Here is a 23409-nt window from a genome sequence, read left to right as displayed (position 1 = left end):
TGCAAGAAGACGTATTGTGTGAAGAGAAATTGAAGATGTTGTTTAATTGTTGATATATTTATGATCCACGTCAAGTATTCAGTTTCGGCGCCATTTCTTCCAGTTTTTCCAAAGGTCTTCTCATCAGGGCTCTCTAAATAAAGAACTACGGCAGATCTGTAATATGTAATGCAGCCGAACCGTGTATTACAATGCCGTTATGTGATGACTTTCAAAGAGAAAAGCAAGAGCACTCGGAATTAAGTATTATTTTATACTTTTAAAATGTTTTCCGGATTTCATATAATATAAACACCAAATCCCAGCATGCATTGCGGCTAACACATCCAATCAGCGAGATTAAAACCATAGCTGAGGATCTTGGGTAATCCCTCTAAATGCCTACGTCTGTTTCCGGTTATATTTATTTTGAAATTCAGTTCCTGACGGACGCCAAAAAAGCCTGAGATTATGGAATTAAACCAATAAATAAAAGCAAGGATAATTGTGTGTTATTGGTGAGTAAATAACAGTGTGTTATTTTGAAAAGAATAACAAATTAGAAGGAAAAAAAGATTTAAAAAATACAGATTTCAGTATCCTGAGGCTCTGAGCCCCATTTATTTTCCTCACAGACGACAACAAAAGTCCGAAATTATACGATTTAAAATAAAAGCAATAACTGTGGCTTGATATTGAGTAAGAACATGTTTTTATGAACCACACAGCTTCCGGTCTTCCAAGACCCGACCGGAGAAAAAGACGTGCTGCAGCCTGCAGGCACGAAACACATTACCTGTAGAAATACATTGCTTTTAAAATCGTGCTGTGCAACACGAAAAAAAGGGGCAAATCGTGTTGGTGAACACGAATCAATAGATTAAAAATCGTGTTGGTGAACACGAAATGCCGTGAGACTGGGTTGCTCTGCCACAAGCGGGGCTAGTAACTGCACAACATCAATGACAGAGACCATTGGTTCAGAGGGAGAGGACGCTGGCGCTGCTTGTTAGCCGCTTCTCAATCTGAGTTTACATTTTAGTTTTCTGTGTTGGATTTTATCTTCAAACGTTCAACCCTGTATCTTCTGTTGACTGCATTTCTGTGTGGATTCTACCGGACCTATTGGATTCCAGCAGCCTGTCAGTCAAATTGGACCGCCGCCACCACAGCTGTCAAGCTAGCCGTCAAGCTAGCTGGCGTTAGTTGTGACCACTGGATGCTGCCTATTCGCTGCTCCTCCTCTACCAAGTGGGAGTTGTAGCCTCCTGATCATAAACCGGATCATCAAACTGCTGAGTATACTATTTCCCCACCTTTTCACATCATGCAGACTGTCAAACTCTTCATATGGGTCGCTCTACTCTACATAGCCACGAGTGCCTCCCTGCCGCTGAAATACTCTGCAATGGAACTACTGCGTCTCAGATCAAACTTGAAGACCCCCACAGTTCTGCTTGCCCACCGTGACATTCTCCTCAAACGACCAAGATATGTCCATCGTGGATCTGGTCGAAACTCGCTGGACACACAACACAACAATAACACAAACATTCGCTCCTTCTGGTCCACTAAGCCCCGCCCCCCTCGCACTGTCACCTGCACTGTCAATCACACTGTGTTATCCCCACTGCCCAAAGCAGCCACCTATACGCCATTTGATTACTTGAAATTAGCTATTTTCAATGTAAGATCTCTCATCAGTAAGGCCCTGCTGGTTTCTGAGCTCATTGTGGACAGAAAGCTTGACTTTTTATGCCTCACCGAGACTTGGCAACAGCCTAATGACTTCTCCCAGTCAAATGAAGCCGTTCCACCGGGCTTTGCCTATATGTGTAAACCCCGCAACACCGGGAGAGGGGGTGGTCTCGCCTTGCTCTACCGTAAGGACATCAAACTCACTGCTGTCACTGTCCCCTATCACTCTTCCTTTGAATGTCTAGCTGTTAAACTCTCAGGCCCCAAACCCATCATTATTGTCACCATCTACAGACCACCAAAACCCTCTGCTGTTTTTCTCACTGAATTGTCCTCATTATTAACTGTATGTGCAATGTCCCCCACTGTTATTCTCACTGGAGACTTTAACATCCACCTTGACGACCCATCCAGTGTTTTTGCCAATGACTTCATCTCACTCCTCGACTGTCTTAGTATCACACAACATGTTAACTTTCCTACCCATAATAAAGGTCACATACTGGACTTGATCTGCTGATCCACACATCAAACAGTCTGACTCCATCACGACATTCAAATCCCACCTCAAAACCCACCTGTTTAAACTGGCCTACTCACTCTAAAACACATTCAACCTGCTATCACAGATCCCCCTCTCACTCCGTCACTCCACACTCTTGTCTTGCCTGTTTTATGCTTGTATGCTGCTGTATTGCCTTGTCGGTTCGATTAAATTGTGTTCCGTTTTTGTTTTAGCTGTTTTAACTTTTAAACGCACTGTAAGGCGACCTTGGGTGTCCTGAAAGGTGCCTCGAAATAAAATGTATTATTATTATTATTAAACATCGCGTCGCGATGAAAGCAGTTAATAAAATAATATCCAGGGGATGTATGCAGAGCTGTCATTGGCTGAGATAAGTCCGGCCGTGCATCACGACTCTTTGAAACATCTCTGTTCCCGGAAATGCATCCCGTGGAGGATCGTGGAGGACCCATCAGTGTATCCTCGGTTATAGCTCCTCCAGAGAGCCTCCTCGACGCTCGATCCTCGGTCCTCGAAGTGCATTTAAAGAAATGAGATGTCCTTCAACATGGCGCGCTGAAATTAATTTCCGGGTCACTACCGGAGGACCGAGGAGTCGAGGAGGGGGATTTGATGAAATGAGAAAGGGCCATGATGTTATAGTCATTTGTTTTGGGCATAGCATTTTCGAGCCTGAAACCTGAAAAACAGGCTCAGGGCTTAAGAGGTTAATCAACTTTATTTTCCAAGTTCCTTGTGTTTACTCCTTGTGTATGTATGAACCTTTCAAAATAGAAATCAAATGATGTGTGGAAAAACATGTGAGGGGCAGAAAGCATTTAGGCCTTAATAATAGTCTGTATCAGCTTACGTCCTTGGGACAAAGACAGGTGGACCACTGCTGATTATTGTTGCATCTCATAATGTGAAACTTGCCAGAGCACATGAACGTTCACACACACCCCCATTTCCAGTTATCTCCCGACAGCCCTTCTCCTCCCACAAATATTTCAACACAAAAGCCCCAGAGAGTAAATAAGCTTTAACAAGTGAGTGAAAGAAGACTTCATAGGCTCTTTTGTGAATCAAAGTGTAGGCAGATGCAATTACAGCAGGAGATAAAAAGGAGATGGGGAGCTACAGTAAGACATCAACCTTCATTCCTTTATTTTTGCCTGTTTCAACCTGTGTGACACTGTGTGCGTTGATATTTTCATTATGTCATACAATAAGAAGAAGATGAAGGTTGGTAAGTATGGTAAGTTGGTAAGTATGGTAAGCTCTTAAAATGTATTCAAGCTATTGTATGTACTTTACTACTGAACTAAATTATAGTGTATTACCTTTGGTAGCCTATGCCCATAAGAGTGAGTCTTATGCAGCGGCCTAAGAGAAAAACAAGGTGAATTAGCATTGGTTGTCTAGATTGAACAGTTGCAAGTTGCATAAGTAATGCTAGGGAAATATTGGCTTCACGCTTGGCCTTAACTTGACTTTTAGAGGGAAAAAAGTAACTTGGTGAATGTGCTGTCTTGTCCATTTTTATAGACAGCGCAACGCTTGTTGGTCTACTTCAAATATTCTTTTGACAAGGGTCATATTTGATAATGTCAATTACCGACAGGAAAAACTGTCACTCAAAAAACCTCTCAAAAAACCCACAGCAGCCAATCTGAACAGGCAGAGATTGATCCAGATGGAGCCTTTCTTTAAATCTATTTTGATAAGCTATACTTATTTTGATGGCTTACACAAAGGAACCCATCCTAGCTGGAAAGAGTTGACTGTTTATTCCGACATGTGTCATTGAAAAAGAAAGAGTGTAACTCGAGATGCAACGATTAGCAGCCAAATTGTATGCAAAGCCCAGAGGCTGCATTTCACAGAGGAGCAGCTGCATTGCTGCGCCCCTGTGTATCACTGCATCATGACCAGTCAAATAATCCCTGTGCTGCGCGGTATAGAAAACCAATCCAACCTTTGGGCTTGTTTCTGAGTCGTGTAAGTGACACCTTAAACTACATGCTACATAAATAATGCACCACTCCTGTTGGAGTTATTCAGCGTCTTATGGCATTCAACTTTGTGCTGTGTTCCAACATTCATTATCTCGATAGTGACTGTTCATTTATATGTTATGGTTTTAAATTGCTCTCATACAGTAGATTGTGTGCAGGCACACTCATTTGCCCAACCTGCAACACACAGAAACACACATTCACTGAGACATTCCAGCATTATCAAACTATGCTGCTGTAGCTCTTTCGTTTTTCCAAAGGACAGGCCTAGTCCCTTTTATCAGGTATCAGCATGAGAACAGAAGAGCGAGCCTCGTCTGCCTGGCATCTATCTGCCTCAGCCCACGGTGTCCAGTTTCTAGCTACAGTGTAGCCTACTTTCTCTTTGCAAGACTTGGCTGTGGATGAACTTATCTGGTGATGTGCTTATCTTGTGAAACAAATGTTGTGGTTGTGTTTGTTCAGCATGCATATATCCATACAGAGATCTTTATGTGAGTAATGTCAGAAAGATGCAACAGATTAAGCACATCATTTAACTTTGTTGTTAAAGTTGTTTCAAAAATAAATGGTGTCTTTTAATCACCCCTGGATGCTCCAGAAACAATCCAGAGCTGATCAAATATAGCCTAAAGCCAACACTGTACCTGGTTTTCTTCCATCTGTCACACAAAGACCGCATGCTTGTTACTGATTTGAATGGTGAGTTGCTCTGGCTTCCTAAGCAGTCCTCCTCACTTTGGTCTCAACTATAATCATTATGACTATAGCATACGCATACCTAGGTTTATATACCAGGCAGCAACCTCCAGTCTGAAAAGTGATGTGCCTTAAACCTGCAGTCTTTTTAATAGCCAACAGGGGGCAGATCCCAGATTGAATTTTATTTATGTCTTTGAGAAAACAAACCTACTTACTTCCAATTTACTTCATTTATTACATCAGTTAACATCTTTACTCAGATTATGGTTTCTATAATCTTTATGTAATCTATAGGTTTTGGTTTTCTAAACCACCAAGTCTGACACTAGCTGAACACAAGTTCATTGTTCATCATACACACAGTTTGTGTGCGAAGACTCAACACAAAGAGCAACAGCCTTGCTTGGACTTATACACAAGTCCTTATTGGTTATTTTTTATACAAATCTTCTTGCAGATATTGACCGTTGTCAGATGGTTTTACTTCTATCTTTATTATTCTTGCCATAAAGGGCAGACATTTACATTTGCTTAAGTGTCTGAGTAACGGTGGGAATTTCATCAGGTCCTTGTTGAATTGCCATAAGAAAAATGCCCTAGCAGCTTTCACTGCATTAGCATAAGAAAATTGCTTTTTAAATTTGTTTCTGCACATTTCAAATCTATTGGGGAGCCATTCGCCTGTCTGGTAGAAAGTTCATTCATAGTTGCAAACAAGCTTTAGTGTGTCATTCACAACATAATGTTGTTTTAGGTATTGCTTTGTTTGCTGGATTTATTCATTGAAGGCATGTTTAATTTAGTTGAGGATGTATTGCTGCCCATAGTGCTAAGATAGTTTAATAGCTTTTCTTGTGGAACAAGAGAAGTCTAAAGTAGAAAATATAAGGAACATTTAACTTTCAAATCATGTCTGCATGATGTCTGCAGTTATTATCTAAACTGAATGCTTACAGACTAGCTGGATATAATGTTTAAGAGGAAATAATTTGTCTAGTGCCATATTATATTCCTTAAATTGTAGCACCACCTTCCCAAGACAAACAGAAGATAACGAGCTGCAGAAAACAGATTGTGTTGAGCGCTCTGACAGTTTGGCCAGATGGCCCTCTGCTTTGTGGTGTCAAGTCCAAACAGGAGAGGTGCTTTCACACCTGGTTTTATCCCTGTGCATTTAACTGGAATGTCAAATAGTTCATTGCCCTGTGGAGCCTCGCCCACTTCATTCTTTCTCCCTCCAGCTTTCCCTGCAGAGAAAGTCAGCAGTTCGAGAAAAGGTTTCTTGTTGGTGTCAACAGTATGACAAACAGGACAAATCCCTTATGTCTCCGGTTGTGGAGGAAGTACTGACATTTAAAAAAAACGAGTAAAGTAGGTATTGTGAAAGGTACTCTGTTACAAGTAGAAGTCCTGCTTTCAAATTCTTACCATAAGCAAAAGTACTGGCATCAGAATAAAAATACCAAAAGATAAATTACTTGTTATAATTGCCCATTTCAGAATCATACTGGATTATAATAAAATATGTTATGTGATCACAGCTAGTAAAAGTGGAGCTAATTTTATTTACATTATACTGCTGCTGCATATGTTATCGCTTTGATTAAAGTAGTAAAAGTATTTCATGACATTCCACCACTGTCTGTCTCTCATACCAAAAATGCAATGTCTTTGTATTTCCAATAAAAACGCCAGCTTTATGGCCTTTGAGATTTTCCACCATCCTCAGTATCTGTCTTATCTGAAAAGATTGCCATAAATAAGGTTGAGTGAGTGGGGACCAGATAAGGGAGTGTCGGTGAAGAACCCCAAATAGACTGTTTCATTATAGATAGGGCTACAGATAACGTCCACTCACTTCCTTGTGCCAAAAATGGTGACTGTAATGCCTCACAGTGTGGTGTGTAATGTTGCCACACAAGAACATAATATGATGAATGTAGACAAAACTAGGGTTGGTGTCACATGCAATATGTCAGTATGACTTTTCTGTAAATCACTACATGTTTAAAACCAGCTGTGAACTGTTGACTGGCCATATTGACGGCAGGGTGGCAGAGAATGATGGCCAGCCAGCTTCCATTACTTTTAGTTGTTTAAAAAAAAAAACTCTCCATCCATCTGGTCCATCTCCTGCCCTGCTACTGCTCGATTATGCATTGAGTGGCCGTAATTTCCAGATGGCCATTTTGTCTAATGGATACCATTCATCCGTTCCCAGCTTGCACTTTGGCAGGTGCTCGCCAGGGTCCATTAGCAAATGAGTCCACTGCGAAACACCCAAAGCAGCGCCGCCGCAGATGGATGGCGAGATCAAAACCTGTCTGGCTCTGAGTGATTGAGTCCCCGGACTGTTCAGCTCATTTTGTGCTCACTTGTTAGCTACTTCTGTTTTTAGATGTGTAATGAGATTAATTTGATGTGAAATGTACTTATTTGATTCATCAATAAACCATGTCATCCCCTTTCTTTGGCATACATGTATTTTCTTACCGTAATAACATGATTACCAATAGGACAACCTGTGGAAATGATCATGGAACAATGCATCCATGGAAACACTATTTAAAACAAGAGTCAACAGTATGCACTGTTATGCTCCCTGATTAAGGACTTTTTGAGGAACTCAGTGTCAAGGAGGATCCTCTTTACCAAAAGCTGGCTTTAGGTTTCCCTGCAATGCGATTCATTGATTAGTGTTCAACCTATACGTCTCAGCAAGGGAGGGAAACACAATCAATTGGCAGACTGTGTTGGGTGTGTGTGTGTGTGTGTGTGTGTGTGTGTGTGTGTGTGTGTGTGTGTGTGTGTGTGTGTGTGTGTGTGTGTGTGTGTGTGTGTGTGTGTGTGTGTGTGTGTGTGTGTGTGTGTGTGTGTGTGTGTGTGTGTGTGTGTGTGTGTGTGTGTGTGTGTGTGTGTGTGTGGCTAGCTGCCTTTCCTAAGTCAGTGCCAGAAGACAAACTAAGCACCATGACAAGAAAGTGCAGCATCATCATGGCTTCATCGTCTGCAGAGTTGGTTGGACCCAAAATGGCAGCCAAGTTGCATTAGCTAATTGCAAACTCGGTTGTCTCTCTGCCAATTTTCACATTTTAATCTTTTAACAAACTGTGCTGAGTCAATTCAGATTATCCAATCAATTAAGGCTTCCAGGGGTTTTCCTCCTTCGTTTTCAAGAAAGTTCCAGTCCGCACAAGAACGTATTTTATTTATTTGTTGTAGTTACTGATATCAGTTATCCTCTCCTTTTCTACCAAACATCCAATTATGTGCATTGACTGCTGTTGGTACCATTCATGTTTGATAAGCATGATACTCTCCCTATGCATCCCTATCTGGTTTGGCCTTATGCTGCATTTTTGCAACCTCTGCAGAGTGGGAGAAATGGGAAACACTCGTGTTATCCTGACTTGGAAGCCTTCATGCATTATACAACATGGTTAGCTCCATTGTTAGCCTTGGCCACACAAGTACAGTATAAGTCTTCATTCGTTTTTAGGATGTCACATAGGCCATACTAAGTAAGGGTGACATGCAAACAAATAGTACATGGCTCTTTTGTTGATAAGCTGAATTCATTTTGATGTTTCTACTATGTATTATATTAATGCAACTGTCAGCTATAGTGGCTAATCACACTTTGACTTAAATATACTTATACTTTGGTGGTAAAAATGTATAGTAGGAATTTTTGAAAGCATGAATGCAAAGTTAGCATGGATATAAAAAACTAAAATATTGTCCGTGGTTTATTTAAGGTTAGATCTGTTGACCAAATAAAAAATGAAAATATTCTATTTGACTACATGCTGCAGTTTCTGTTGTGGACCTAGCTCGTACTAGTAGCACTTAGATGAATAATGTATTACAGTATGAGCACCACTAGTGGAAAGCACCATTCTTTTAGTTAGAAGTTGCCTATAATTCAAACTAAATGCAGTTTTCCCTTCAAACTAAAACAAACAATCACAATAGGAATAGTACACCTAAATGGTATCCAAGTTTTCAAAACTTAATATAAAAAAATAAACATTATGTATGCAGATATCCAGTATTATAATATATACAAAGGATGGACTTATGTATAACCAATTCAAAAATTGTATATATATTTAAATAAACCACCATCTCATAAATGTTAAAATAATAAAACATTTAAAAGGGTACATTAATACAACCATGTTTTCAATACCAACTGCTATTGCTTGTTTACATCATTAGCTTAAATCATCTCTGCTATAATTATCCTTCCCTGGGCTCGTTCAACATATGGTATAAATCTTTGTCCCTAAGATAATTATAAATGAGCTGTTGATACTGATACCGCAACCTTTTTTGTTTGCTTTTGAGTTTGTTAGGGTTTTTATATAGGTAAATACAGAAAATACCCTTATGCCATATCCCAATAAGGCACTGTTAAGGTCATTGATCTTTTGATAGCAAAAAACACATCTAGGAAAATCCATTCTGTGTTTTTTTATATTATTTCCCTCCGGATAGACAAAATAACTTTCTAGGATTGTTAAAATCATTTCTGTGGTGTCTCGTCAATTGTGTTAGTTTTATATATGTCATTTGATGTTTAGTCAGGTATTTATGTCATTCCAAGTCTAGTCAGGTTTCTATAGAGGCTTCTCAATTCTTAAATTTCCCCTCCTCGACTCCCCTCCTCGAGACTTAGGCCGATTCCCAAACCGCCCCCTACACCCTACCCCTCCGTTTGCGCGGAGGGTCCGCCATTTTGAGGGCTGTTCCAAAGCAACGAGTGTGGAGGGGGAGTGGGCTATCAAGCCCTCAAACAGCGAGTCTGCAGCGGTGCTGACTTGAGACCGGTCTCTACCTGACCGAAGTCACGCTGTGTGTGTCCGTCAGGAAACATGCTGTTTACAAGTAGTTCCAGCAAACATCCACTGATAAATTGCGATGTTAACAACCTCATGATAACCTCATATGTTTTTAACTTAGGATCATACTGTGTTTAGTCTAGAAAAAGGTAAATGTGTGCATTTTATTACAAAGTTGTGTATATTTACAGACCGTTGCAAAAACTAAGAAGCTTATAAACATCAGGTTTAAAACTAAAAGAGCTTTGAAACACAATGAAAGATGTTTGGAATTTTATTTGAGTTATTAATTTAAACTTTTTGTCTAAGAGATGCTGATTTGAAACCGTTGTTACATACAGTTACGGCATTTCCTGTTTCTGCCGGAGAGAGGGGAGGCCGTCCCAAAGCTTGCTGCTGTATTTACTCCCTCCATCTGACAGGAGGGAGCCTCGTTGAGCTGCGAGTGTGGCTCCAGACGGAGTTCACTCCATCACGGAGGGGTAGGGTCGAGGGAGTGGTTTGGGATTGGGCCTTAGTCCCACCCACAGGAGATGCGAGCGGAGCACAGGGGTTGTTTGAAATAGCAAATGTCTACACATGTACATATGCATTCATATCAACATACATATATGCATACAATACACCCACACATACATGTGTCCATACATACACATCTATATACATTCAATCGGTGTATAGGAACAGTCAAACAAGGGATGGTCGTCTTTGGGATATGTAAATTCTCCACTTTTCCATATTTCCTCAAATGTGTTTTCCTGTAGCCTCATTGAGAATGTGATTCTTTCCATGATATAGATTTCATGGATTTTGTCGTACCAGTTGTCAAGAGAGGGGATGTCTGCTTTGAGCCATTTCTAGTTATTGCTTTTTTTGCTGCAAACAGTAAGAATTCCAAATAATTGTTTTGTTTTTAAATTTGAGGGGATTGAATGTACGAGCCCAAATAGAAATTCGTCCCAGTTTAAAGGGATTTTTTCCTGTAGTATTATTTCAATTTCTACATGGATCTTTTGCCAAAAAGTTACTATTAAAGGGCAAGTCCAAAAGTATTTTCCTTTTTAATATCTTGAAGAGCTTGGTAAAGATTGGAGATTACTTTCATCCCTGTGTCTGATGTGTATGCACTGGTGAAAACTATTAATAAAGGGTTTTCAAGGGCCTTCTGGCTGTCTGACAGGGAACTATATAAATAATGGCGTACCTGTAGAAATCTAAAAAAATCACCGTTATTCAACCCATATCGATTTTTTAATGTTTGAAAATCATACATGGTTCCTTTGCTGAAAAATGTGCAATATGAAGTAAGTCCATGTTTGGCCCAGCCTTTAAATGTTGTATCTAGCTTGCTTGGGGTGAAATCAAGATCATGTGAGCACCATCTTAATATCTTCATTTCCTCCAGCAAGTCACTCCTGGTGATGGCCCTCAGCCATAGTTTTAAAGAGAGGTTGATCCAGCGGTTATCTTTTTCCAGTACGTTTTTAATATGTTTTTTATCCCCTAACCTTGCCTCGATTGGTACTTCTCCTGATACATTATTCTCAATTTCTTTCCATCTAGCTCTGTAGTCTGGCTTGCACCAGCAGAACAAGCTTCTTAATTGGGCTGATATATAGTAGTCCTTCAAGCAGGGGAGCGCTACTCCTCCTTGAAGAGTACAGAATCTAATCCTTGGTTTCTTCCCTTGCCAAATGTACCTTGATATGGTTTTATCCCATTCGTTAAACTGCTTGTCTGTGATTTCAATTGGTAGATTCTGGAAAAGGTATAAAAGTCTAGGTAGGATGTTCATTTTCACTGATTCTATTCGAGATTCAAAGCTCAGCACTGGGATCAAGTTCCATCTATTTATGTCTTCTTTTATTTTCTGATTTAGAGGGTTAAAATTTAGTGTATACAAGTCCTCTGAATCTTTAGAGATGTTTACTCCCAGATATTTTAAGTGGTCCAGATCCCAATTAAGAACAATGGTCGAGTTTATATGTTGGCTTGGCTTGTAATTAAAGCTCAGTATTTGGGTTTTTGTTATATTGAGTTTGTACCCTGAGACAGAACTATAAGTATCCAAAAAGGTCAGTAAACTCAAGAAAGATTCATCTGGGTTTGACAGGTATATTAATATATCATCAGCAAATAATGATAATTTATGTTCCTGGCCATATACTTTTATGCCGGTAATATTGTTATTTTGAGTAACCCCCAAACTCAGAGCTTCGATATAAATTGCGAATAACAGAGGGCTAATTGGACATCCCTGTCGTGTCCCTCTCTCAAGGTTGAAAGAATTTGATATGGCTCCATTTATTTTTATTCTTGCATAAGGGTTGTCGTACAATGCTTGAACAGTATTAATAAAAGTCTTGTGAAAGCCAAACTTTTCAAGAACTTGGTATAGGAAATTCCAATTAACTCGATCGAAGGCTTTTTCTGCATCAAGGCTCAAAAGTACTGCCTGGAGTTTGTTTTTGGATATATGTTCAACTATGTGTAGAGTTCTGCGGATATTATCTTGAGTTTGCCGTTGTTTGATAAATCCTGTCTGATCTAGATTTATTATCCGAGGGAGGATTTCTTTTTGCCAAAATGTGGGTAAAGATCTTATAGTCTTGATTTAGCACACTTATTGGACGATAGCTTCCACAGTCACATTTGTCTTTCCCTTCCTTTGGTATCAGGGAGATTACTGCTTCGCCCCATGAGGGGGGAGCTATACCTGTCTGAAGCACGTGGTTAAAGGCATCCCTCATTGTTGGGATCAGTAGATCCATCATTTCCCTGTACCATTCAGAAGGGAAACCATCTGGGCCTGGGGCTTTATTGGGTTTTAAATCAGCGATTGCCTTTTCTATTTCTTTTCCCGTAATTTCTCTAATTAAATTGTGATTTTGCTCATCCCTCACTTTAGGGAAAGTGATCAAGTCAAGGAAACTCCTGATGTTGGTTTTATCTATTTTAGGCTGTGTGTATAGGTTTTTATAAAAACAGACAAACGTTTGTTGTATGTCTTTTAGATTACTATGTATAATACTTGTTTCAGGGTCTTTTATTTTGTAAATTGTGTTTTCTATCTGTTGTTTTTTTAGTTTGTAAGCCAATCGTTTTGCTGATTTACCTCCTACCTCATAGTAACATTGTTTTAGAAAGATCATTTTATTTTTTATGTCGTTAGAGAGGATTTCATGGAGTTCGTTCTTTTTTTTATCTATTTCCATTTTAGTTTTTGTGTTTAGGGTTTTCTTATGTATATTTTCTAGATGTTTTAGTTCTGTTTGAAGCTGATTTGTTTTCTCTTTTCTTTGCTTATTTATGTTTGAGGAATAGCCAATTATTTTTCCTCTTAGGACAGCTTTGCATGCATCCCACAAGATTATTGGGGACACTTCTCCATTGTCATTGTCGTTCAGATAATCTTTTATATGGGTCCTGATTTGAGGCCTAATTTGGTTAAGAATTCCTGTGTTCAATCTCCAGATTGTGCTTTTCCTTTCTAGTCCTAGATTTAGTGCCATGGAGACCGGGGCATGGTCTGATAAGTCCATGGTCCCTATACTGCAATTTTGGACCCTGTAAAAATCTTTCTGATACATAAACAGATAATCGAGCCTTGAGTATACTGAGTGTGGGTGTGAGTAATAGGTAACATCTTTCGTAGACGGATTTAGGTCTCGCCATATATCTGAGAGCCCTAGGTCTCCCAAGATCAATGTAATGTTCTTGGTGATTTTTTTCCCTCCTGAGGGAAGGGGTTTTGAAGTATCTAAAGTTGGGTTAAGTCTAACATTGAAATCTCCCCCACAAATTAGAATTCCTTGGGCCTCCAATGTTATTATTTCAAAAATGTGTTTGTAAAATGACCATTCAGATCCCGGGGGGGCATATACATTCAGGAGGGTAACTAAAGTGCCCTCCAAATCTCCCCGAATCAGTACATATCTCCCATCTTTGTCCTTTTTTTCATATGTGCATTCAAAGTTTAATTTACTGGAGATTAAGACTGTTACGCCCCTCCTGGATCCCTTTCTGTATGAGGATGAATATGAACTGAAGTTCCACTTTTTAAGTTTTTGGTGTTCCTGTTCTGTTAGATGAGTCTCCTGAAGGAGGGCTATTTCAACTCCATCTCTTTTTAATTTTGACATGACTTTATTCCTTTTAATTGGGTTTCCCAGACCGTTCACATTGTATGTAATTACTTTAATTGACCCTTTACTCTGCATGCTGGTTATTTGCCTTTATTTTAAATCCATGAGTTCCTACATTTAAATCATTTCCAACATCCCCTGTTGTATATATAACATTAATAAAATACAAAACTATAACCAAAAAAAATGTAACAAAATAATATCCACAAACATAAATGACATTGACTTCCAGATTGAAGGCCACATATTGTGCCTTGGAGTGTTGGAATGTGGAGGGAAAGTCTCTTCCTCTTATTGATGGAAGGGGGCCCTCTTCAGCCCTTAAGCTGATACATAGGTCCATAAAATACAGAGGGTAGCAAACCGACCCGAAATGTGCCCACATGTGTCCGTGGTATAAGCGTTCTATTCAGTTTGCTCTCAACCTTTGGGTAGAGAGGAAAATAATGATAGTAAAGGCAAGGAGGAAGGAAGAAAAAAGAAAATAGTCTCAGTGCTACTTATCAGGTATCCCGATGTCGAAAGCTTCGAAGCCGTTCCTTGAAGTGTAACTTGGAGCTCGGGTGCAGTTGATCTCCTCGCTTTCTGCTGGGTTCCCAGGTCAGCCGGTTAATCTGGCCTATTAACGAGCTTGGGTTCTGCAGGACAGGCACTGGTATCCCTCTCTTCACCATGTCTGCTGTTGCCTCCTCACTGGATTGTCCTCATAGAACACTTTTAATATGGCCGGGAATGGGCTCTGGAATCTTATGTTTCTTTCCTTAAGTGCCGATTTGGCTTCCGCATACTGCCTTCTCCTTCTCTGCAATTCAGGTGCGTAATCGTGGTCCACGTTGACCTTTTTTTCTTTGAAATAAAAACCCTTTTTCTGCCAGGCTTTTTTGATTACGTCTTCTTTCATTTTAAAACTTGAGAATTTCACCACCAGTGATCTTGGTGAGGCCTCTGCCGGAGGTTTGGGGCCGAGCGCACGGTGCGCCCTCTCGATCTGTAGCGTAGAGGGGGTCAGTTCCAGGCCTTTAACTAGTAGCTCTTCCACAAAAGCGATCACAGATGTCGACATGGCTTCTGCACCTTCCTCTACTCCGTAGATCCTTATGTTCTCGCGCCGTGTTCGTCCCTCCAGGTCCGTCAGTTTAGCCTCGGTCTGTACCTGTAGCTTCACTAGGCCTGTCACCACCTCTTCCCATGACTGGATCCTGGTCTCCGCTACGTCAATTCGTTCCTCTGCTTCCTCCATTCTTTTGTTAATTTTATTGATGTCATCCTTTATTCCATTGAGTTGTTGGCAGGAGTCTTTTCTAAAGTCTCGCAGCTCTTTTAGAATTAAACTCATATTAGCCTCCCCGCTGTGATCTGCGTCATCTGGCTGCTTGTCATCATCCATGCTGTTGCTTGCTTGAGACAGCTGATCGATTTCTTCCTCGTCGTGCTTTTCACTTTGGGTATTGATTTTCTTTCCCTTTCTGGACATTTTTCGTTAGTCCGATATTTCCCCGTTGATTTAAATGCTCTCAGAGAGTTGGATTGCGTTGTTCGGACAGTGTTTTTAGATATTTTCGGTCGGGAGCATGTTGCTCTATGCTTCCATCTCTGTGTCGGACCGGAAGATCTGAAATATATAAATATATACAATTTAAAGTATGAGAGCACTCTCATAATAACTTAACACAATCAGAGACTGGATATATCCCCCCCCCCCCTCTCTCTGGTCGCTGAAATGGGGAATTGAAATTACAGGCCAAAAGTTGTATTTACAAGTATTAAAAGTAAGGACACCAAACCAACTGAGACCCGTCTGTCCGCTGCATCTACTCACTGTACAAACAACCCAGTCTCACGGCATTTCCTGTTCACCAACACGATTTTTAATCTATTGATTCGTGTTCACCAACACGATTTGCCCCTTTTTTTCGTGTTGCACAGCACCTCTTTTTTCTCCGGTCGGGTCGAGGAAGACCGGAAGCTGTGTGGTTCATAAAAACATGTTCTTACTCAATATCAAGCCACAATTATTGCTTTTATTTTAAATCGTATAATTTCGGACTTTTGTTGCCGTCTGTGAGGAAAATAAATGGGGCTCAGACAATAAATGGGGCCCAGAGCCTCAGAATACGGAAATCTGTATTTTTAAATATTTTTTTCCTTCTAATTCGTTATTCTTTTCAAAATAACACACTGTTATTTACTCACCAATAACACACAATTAACCTTGCTTTTATTTATTGGTTTAATTCCATAATCTCGGGCTTTTTTGGTGTCCGTCAGGAACTGAATTTCAAAATAAAAATAACCGGAAACAGACGTAGGCATATAAGGGACATTTCGAGCATCATTGAACCACGCCAGACTATCCAAAACTGGAATCGAACACCCCCCCCAGAACTACACATGCTGGCTATTGTGTTTCGCAAAATGTTCTATGGGACGTCTCTACTGAACGTTTTCGTTTTTCCCACAATTAGAAGTTGCCAGTATTAAACACATTGGTGTTATCAAATGTAAAACATATAATAAATACATGGGTGAAAATCGCTTGTGTCCATAATGCGCAGCATTAATATATACCCACATGACAGCTCATTGTTACTTTGTAATTCTACTCCACGACAATTCAGAGGTTAACCTGGTATTTTTACTCCACTGCATTTATTTGAGTTACTTTGCAGATTCTGATTAATTATGTGAAATATAAACAACCCTTAAATCAGACTTTAGTTACACGTGACCTGAGTACAATTCAGGGAAGGTGATTGTCAAGTGCCAACAATCAGGAGAGATATTTGATAGTTGGTGCTTGAGAAGACTAAACATGTATCTGCAATTGACATGAATGGAAACGAGTAATAAAGTATATTCATTACTCGTTATTCTCTAATAGTTCATTAAAGACTGTATATTATGGCTATTTTGCACATCCCTTTCAAGATTTTCAAAGGTTTATTGACATATCATACACAACTACGGTGTAGTTATGCAATGAATGAAACACTTGGGTCACAGGTTCCTCAACAGTGCATTACAAGACATGTATCAATATGTGTGTACCTCCACCATTAAACATATTCATATTCTGCACATTTCTTATTCTATCTACATACATAAGAGTATAATTCATTATGTATAATATCAGTTAAAATAAGTGCTTCAACATAGTTAACATTGCAGGAAAGCAATATATTAGACGTTAAGTACTTTGTCAGGCTTAATATGTATCTGTAGATAGATACCCCCAAAGTTTTTTTCTTATTTAAAATACCTTAATCTGTGCACCTCCTCCTATTAATATCTTTGTACATCCTGCACTAAACTGTTTTATTGTAGAGATCACTTATAGTATCTTCTTGATTTTTTATATTCTATATTTCTATCACAGACCTTCTACTTTCCCCTATGAAAGTATGTACTCTTCATATTGTTATTCAAATATTCAAATAATATTTGATGAAAAAAATATTAAGAGTACATTATTGTTTTTATGTGTTATATTAGAACACATAAAAACAATAATTCAATAACGTGCTTTAACCACTAGGCGGTGCACACAAGGTAAACACAGCCATAATAACTTTGTATTATAGTGTAGGATACGTTTTATTCATGCTTTCACATAATTTTACAGCATATTGCTATACTATTTCAGACTCAGTATTTACATTCTTACATTCAAAGAAAATCAGTAATATCTTTAAAATATGATATACAGTCCTTTTATATCAGCTGTGCACCGTTATGGTGTAAATATAATATAAAATACTATAATAGAGTCAATATTTTTCTAAAACCATTTAGTGCTTCACATAATAAAATACACAACGGCTGTAGCCTGATTATGCTTTAGGAGCTGTAGGTGTGTGTGGTACAGTGTGTGTGTGTGTGTGTGTGTGTGTGTGTGTGTGTGTGTGTGTGTGTGTGTGTGTGTGTGTGTGTGTGTGTGTGTGTGTGTGTGTGTGTGTGTGTGTGTGTGTGTGTGTGTGTGTGTGTGTGTGTGTGTGTGTGTGTGTGTGTGTGTGTGTGTGTGTGTGTGTGTGTGTGTGTGGTACAGTGTGTAGGTGTGTGTGGTGTAGGTGTGTGTTGTACAGTGCGTAGATGCGGCGGACGGACGGGTCTCAGTTGGTTTGGTGTCCTTACTTTTAATACTTGTAAATACAATTTTTGGCACGTCATTTCAATTCCCCATTTCAGCGACCAGAGAGAGGGGGGGGGGGGATATATCCAGTCTCTGATTGTGTTACGTTATTATGAGAGTGCTCTCATACTTTAAATTGTATATATTTATATACATATATTTGTGTGTGTGTGTCCGCATCTGTAGCATGGTATTGTCTCATTATACCGCACTCTCAATGAATTCAAAGTAAATATGTGGGGGAACAATGTTCAGCTGATCTAACAGAGATATGTCTTTCTCAACAAGTCCTCCAACTCATACGACCAAATGGGTCGATTGTTTAAGCCCTTATTACGACCAAATATGTCATTTGTTCAAGCGCTTAATACGACCTATAATTACGTTTTAAAGTTGTCGGCCTCTAGTGCTCCCGTTCAATGCAAACGTTACAGAGGGTTGTTTATTCACAAATAACCCTCTCTGTAAAATCCTAAATTGTAGGATAGTTTGGCCATTAAAACGCTTTATGATTAGATTTCTAGCGAGAAGTATATATTGTACTTTTAGAATCCACGTCCAGTCGATATGTAGGATCTATAGTTTGATAGATATTATGAAGATGATTTGAGGTTTCGTCAGGAGAACGTGTATATGCGGCAAGCTTCCATGTAAAGTTACGGGTTGAAAACAGTATTTCCGGTCTCGCCGTTTTCATAATAAAACCAATGATCAAATGATTTAACAGTGATATCTGCACTACTCATCCACTAAAAAACATCAGTTTATCCTAGTTAATTATACGACATTAATTGGTTTAAATTCTGTACAATGCTTTTGTGTTTTTCCCATAGGTTTTTCTCTTTCGATTCTGAGAGACACATTTCTGTTTTCAGAGGTTTTGATAGGCTAACATCACGCCGCAATGCACGTCGGGATATGGTGTTTATGTGATATGAAATCGGAAAACATTAAAAAAATAATAATAATACTTTATTCCGAGTGTTCTTGCTTTTCTCTTTGAAAGTCATCACATAACGGCATTGCAATACACGGTTCGGCTGCATTAAATATTACATATCTGCCCTAGATATGTATTTATAGAGCCCTGATCAGAAGACCTTTTGACAAACTGGAAGAGATGCCGCCAAAACTGAATACGTGACGTGGACGATAAATATATCAACAATTAAACAACATCTTCCATTTCTTTTTACACAATACGTCTCCTTGCAGTATCAACACTAATTCGGCTGACTTTTATATTTGATCCAATTAGTAGATAGTCTGTATTTACACCATAACGGTGCACAGCTGATAGAAAGGGACTTTTTTGTAGTTTTTAAAGATATTACTGATTTTCTGAACTACCTTTCCAACTCCTCATGCAGTTGACTGTTACAGGTCTATACAAGTGCATGGTACACTGCATAAGCTTCACATCGAGAGACTGAAACTGTATTTTCCTTTAACGTTCTGTTTTAATTTCACAATAAAGTTTATAGTCATATTATGTACGATATTATTATGTTTTATTAACTAGACCACTGGTCTAAACCGCACCTCCTAGTGGTTAAAGCACGTTATTGAATGTAGTTGTTGAATAAGTTATATTTATTTAGTTATTGATGAAAACATTTAAATATTAAGATTAGCCTACATACAAAATAGGGGTCAATGATAGAAATATAGAATGGAAAATATCTAGAAGATACTGTAGTGATCTCTACAATAAAACAGTTTAGTGCAGGACGTCCAAAGATATTAACAGGAGGATGTGCAAAACAGACAAACTGATAAGGCTGAATTTTACTCAGGTGTAACTAAAGTCTGATTTAAGGGTTGTTTATATTTCACATCATTAATCAGAATCTGCAAAGTAACAAAAATAAATGTAGTAGAGTAAAAATACCAGGTTAACCTCTGAATTGTAGTGGAGTAGAACAAAGTAGTACATGCTGCTGTAACAAAAACATTTCCCAACTTGGGATCAATAAAGTATCTTAACTTAAGATGATCGATGGCTACTGCCATATTTGCTAAATGTGCATCTGAACCTTGACAAGTGCATGTTTCAGGCTTATCAATTAACAACAGGAGGGGTCACAGACATAAGACCAGCTGTTAAATAAAGCTCTTCTGACCTTAGCTGTCATGTGGTATTAATGCTGCCCATTATGGACACAAGCAATTTTCACCCATGTATTAATTATATGTTTTAAATTTGATAACACCAATGTGTTTCGTATCCCCTAAACCTCCAGGGATGTATACAGTTTAATACTGGCAACTTCTAATTGTGGGAAATACGAAAACGTCTTTTAAAACTACATTTCCAAGTAGAGACGTGCCATAGAACATGTTGCGAAACACACAATAGCCAGCAAGTGTAATTCTGGGGGGGAGGGCCGGGCTGGACCCGTCCAAGTCCAGTTTTGGATAGTCTGGCGTGGTTCCATTCCATTTCAAAGAGCTGTTTGACAGCGTAACCTTGTCGCACTGCCACTCCAATATCCAATCACAGAGCTTGAGGGCTAATCACGGGGTTTGTAAAGCAAGGTGGATGTTGTAGTCCCAAACGATAGCTGGGGATTCTGGGTAGTGTAGTGTCTTCGGAAACTCTGTAGTGTCTAAACTCCGAAAAAACAATTTGTTTCTCCGAATCGAAGGTTAAAAACACAAAATCATTGTACACAATTTAAACCAATCAATATTGTGTAATTAAGAAGGATAAACTGATGTTTTTTAGTGGATGAGTAATGGAGATATCACTGCGTAATCATTTGACAGTGTGGGGAATACTTCCGGTTTTATTATGAAAACTTCGAGACCGGAAATACTGTTTTCACTCACGCTAACTTTACATGGAAGTTACACCATATGCAGTACACGTTCTCCTGGCGAGACCTCAAATCATCTTCGTATATCTATCAAACTGTAGATCCTACACATCCACTGGACGTAGATTATAAAAGTACAATATACACTTCTCGCTAGAAATCTAATAAAAAAGCATTTTAATGGCCAAACTATTCCACAATTTAGGATTTCCCAGAGAGGGTTATTTGTGAATAAACGACCCTCCGGAGCGTTTGCAATCGACAGGAGCATGTTGTTTCTTACACGACCACTAGAAGTGCTACACTTTAAAACGTGACTCTGGGTCGTATTTAGCTGCTGAACAATCGACCTATATGGTCGTTTTTTGTAGGAGGACAGGCTGGTCTTTCTCCCTGTTACTTCCTCCCTTTGTGTGTTTTCCCGCCATCGTCAGCGTCTGCCCCGCCCCTGATTGTTTCCACCTGTTCCCACTTCCCTCAGGTTTAAATAGTCTATGGCTGCAGTCGGATAGTTTAAAAATCAGCTCCTAAATTCTAACCCTATCGTCTATTCCTTGACCTCTGAGTGAAACGTCACGGGGTTAAGGGATAGTGGATAGGAGAATTCAAAAGGACTTAGGAGAAGAGACTGCGGTACTTTAGAGAATCCCAGAGCCGTATAATAGAAGAGTTACGACATCTCCGTTCACTCCAATGGACCACTTTTTTACAGCAATGGCGGATCGTGGAGCCTCTCAATCGTTCCCCGGAAGTTAGCGCCAAGGCTGGCAGGGCTGTGGAGTTGCAGCATAATAGACTGTTCGTGACGGACTTTTAAAGGTAAGAAGAAGTTTAAAGATTTATATTGCGGATATTATCAGTACATCTGATTCAAATGAACATGTGTATTAAAGGATGTCAGTGGATTATCCCTAAATTAGTAGATTTAGGGAACGTTTACAGATAACAGATTAAGCTAGCATACCGAAGCAAGTTAGCAACACACGTTGAACAGCCTTTTACTTGTAAATTCCGTTCTCTTAATGTCATTTCGTCCAACATGTTGAATTAGAGAAGAGGGGCTTCTAAACGGGATTGTATGCGGGGGTGGAGGGAGTTAAATATTAGATAAATATAACTTTGGTGCGTGTGAGAGTGAGTGTTTTTAGCAGAGCCATATTGTGTCCTTGTGATTCTGTTGATTATTACCCGTCTGTATAATGTTGCAGCTCAGCTGATTCTGGATTGATGGCAAAGGGAGAGGAACTTAAGTGAGAGTGAAAACACAAGGTACGTTTAATACTACTGTTTTATATAAGTAAACACCTTATCTCCCCAAGGCATTTCCCATCCAATAGGTGTGCTGTGTGTGTATAACCCTTTCTCCTGTCTGTTACTCCCTCTTTCAGCACAAGAACCAGAGGGGGATTCAATGGAGCCTGAATACCTGCACTGAGACCCTCACCCTGCACCCTGAGTCTCAACTCTCAGTGTTTTTCAAGCCTTTCCCTGTTTTTTTGCATTAAACAAAACATTAAGCTTTCCCAATGGTGTGGTTTTCGTTTTGTGAAAAAGTGCAAATGCAGTGTTTGTATATAATTACATCACATATTTTGTTGCTGTTGGTCGTGAAATTGCTCCTGCTGACTTGAGCCAGCCATTTTTCCCTCCGCTCTGTGTCAGTGGGGAAGCCGTACATTCGTACTCCTTTCTCTGAGCGATTTGAGCATCCCCAGGCAGCACAGTAAACCATGGTGGCGACTAGGAGGCAGCACAGCAAACCAGGACAACACGGAGGAAAAGGCACCGACAAACTGCATGATATGCTATTCAATGTTTATTGAATTCCATGTATTTGCAATGGATGTTCCTAAAACAACACATTTAACATCATCATCATCATCATCATCATCATCATCATCATCATCATCATCATCATCATCATCATCATATGCTGCTGCTGCTGCTGCTGCTGCTGCTGCTGCTAGTCCTTTGATAGTCACCTGTCGGTCTCCTGTCCTTTCTGAAAGCCATAAAGATGACATTAGTCATTTAGATAACTTGTGTCCTCAATTACCATGGGATTACTGAAACTACCATGAATTTAAGAAAATGGTAGAAATGAATCCAATCTGAATTTTAAAGCATTACTTTAGATCCCCTCCCTCTAAATGTATCAATAAACATTAGAAAGTGATGCTCCTGACTACCATACAAGTTTAAGAAGATAATATTGGTTTGAAAGAATTCAAAGCTATAAATAAACAGCAGCAGGCTCTTTAACCAAGGCACTGTTAGCCTAACATGTAAACTAGTTGTTCACACTAATCCTAATATTATCACTTAATATTAGCAAATTCGATTTTATTTTTTAAAACATATTGATGTAAATACATACACATATCGATTTGTTGTATAAATATTGCAAATCAAAACCTTTATTCACTAATTGCCAAAAATGTTTTGCGGCTCCAGACAAAAAAATGTTTTGGAAAAAGAAGCGAAATGGCTCTTTTGGTCAAAAAGGTTGCAGACCCCTGCCCTAACCCATAGATCCGTGGGTGAATAATGTCAATCACCACAATAGATAC

General features: G+C 39.3%; 1 long non-coding RNA gene across 1 annotated transcript; it reads left to right on the top strand.

Moving 5' to 3' along the window:
* The first annotated feature begins 3221 nt into the window (after positions 1-3221).
* On the top strand, positions 3222-22298 carry LOC139434120 (uncharacterized). The gene is made up of 4 exons (XR_011643550.1): positions 3222-3324; positions 21552-21658; positions 22048-22108; positions 22228-22298. It is a non-coding gene; the product is annotated as an uncharacterized lncRNA (long non-coding RNA).
* The last annotated feature ends 1111 nt before the right edge of the window (positions 22299-23409 follow it).

Source organism: Pseudochaenichthys georgianus, chromosome 7 (genome assembly GCF_902827115.2).
Source record: "Pseudochaenichthys georgianus chromosome 7, fPseGeo1.2, whole genome shotgun sequence".
Lineage (NCBI taxonomy): Eukaryota > Metazoa > Chordata > Actinopteri > Perciformes > Channichthyidae > Pseudochaenichthys > Pseudochaenichthys georgianus.
Note: the sequence above shows the minus strand (reverse complement) of the source record. Positions and strands in the feature narration are given on the sequence as shown.